The sequence below is a fragment of the Egretta garzetta genome, unplaced genomic scaffold (assembly GCF_000687185.1).
Source record: "Egretta garzetta isolate BGI_Z169 unplaced genomic scaffold, ASM68718v1 scaffold425, whole genome shotgun sequence".
In the NCBI taxonomy this organism is placed as follows: domain Eukaryota; kingdom Metazoa; phylum Chordata; class Aves; order Pelecaniformes; family Ardeidae; genus Egretta; species Egretta garzetta.
In genome coordinates, this window is record NW_009259796.1 from 4,409,403 (window position 1) to 4,410,841 (window position 1,439).

The following is a 1,439-nucleotide window of genomic DNA, read 5'->3' on the forward strand; positions in this document are numbered from 1 at the left end:
GTTGCTCCTGTGAGACATGCGGGTACAGCAGCCTCTCCGCAGGAGCGGGACTTGCCTTCCTGAGGCTCTGCCTGCCCCCGGCTGCGGGCGGAGGAGCCTGTCCTGGATCTTGGTCTGGTGGCTCTGCAGGCAGGTGTTTGCTCCGGGTGGGATGGAGCGGAGAAGGAGCCCCCACGCCTCTCTGTGGCACTGCCTCCAGAGGGAGGTTACTGATGGAGCCTGGCGCTGGCACACGGACACTTGTGATAATTACTCCTACAGAGCTGTTTGCAGAGCTATGCTGGGTAGGAGGTGCCTTTGTCACCCCGATGAAAGTAACCCATGTTAGGAATGAAGACCTTAAATTTTCATGGCATGGCTTGCACAGGCTGCCGAGCCCCGTGTCTTTCCAACAATCCTCAGACATACCTGCCTGCAAACCCCAGCGGCATGTAAGGTGAGGAGGTGCTCCAACCCCCTTGCCCTCCCCACCACCTCCCCTGCCCCCAAGTCAGCAGCACTTCCATTTCTGCGTTGTCTTCTCAGGGCAAAGGTTTCCTTATCAGGAACCCTGGGGGCTGCAGGTGGTGGCTGGGGAGCAGCAGTACCCCGGCATAGGTGCCTCTGGGCCAGCTGGAAGTGCAGCTGCAGGGAAGGTGTCTGTGGTTACAGCCATGCTCGAGGATGGAAACTTGTCTCGGCTCAGTTCCTCGCCGTGCTTGTTCACCAGCTGGTGTGCCAGAGACCACTGCAGCCTTCCTTGCTTTGTTAATGGGCCCAATTAGCTTCAGGACCATCTCTTTCCTGCTGTGCAGTAGCTGCTTCAGTTCTAGGCGTGGAGAACCACCACATGCTTCGGCAACAGAAGAACACATTGCAAATTCTGGTGGTCTGTGATGGCAATTCCCAAATGAAATGTTGACCCCTCCTAGTCCTGTGCTGGGCTGAGGAGCTCTGCCACAGCATTTGGGTGAAATCTGGCAGCAGGGAGCAGCCCAGTTAAGCTTGGGGCACCTGCCCTAAGCGTGGGGCTATTCCTGTGATGTTGGATGTCCGTATTTCACTGAGAAAGAGAAGCTGAGGTACAGTGAGAGGGGAGCCTGCCCTGCAGGGCCAGGGCATGCTGCCAGGTTCCCAGCGAGCACGAGGCTCCCTCCCCACCTGCAAGGCCGCAGCACCCGTGCTGTGTAGGACATGTACACTGGGGGCTTATCTGCATGGACCTGTCGCCCGGGGGAAGCACAGCAGCCTGCTCTCCATTTATGAAATACCCCAGCAGCTACTGAGCATCACCTGCCTGCGTGCGCCTGCCTGGAGAGCTTGTGCGAGGCGTGGGAAAGTCTGTAAGATACCATCTCTCCCCCGCGGCCCAGCCTGCCCCGCGCCAGCAGCACGGCGAGTGCTGCACTTGGCCCTTGGCAGACCCCCCTCCCTGCCCCGCTCCATCCTCCTCCTCCCCT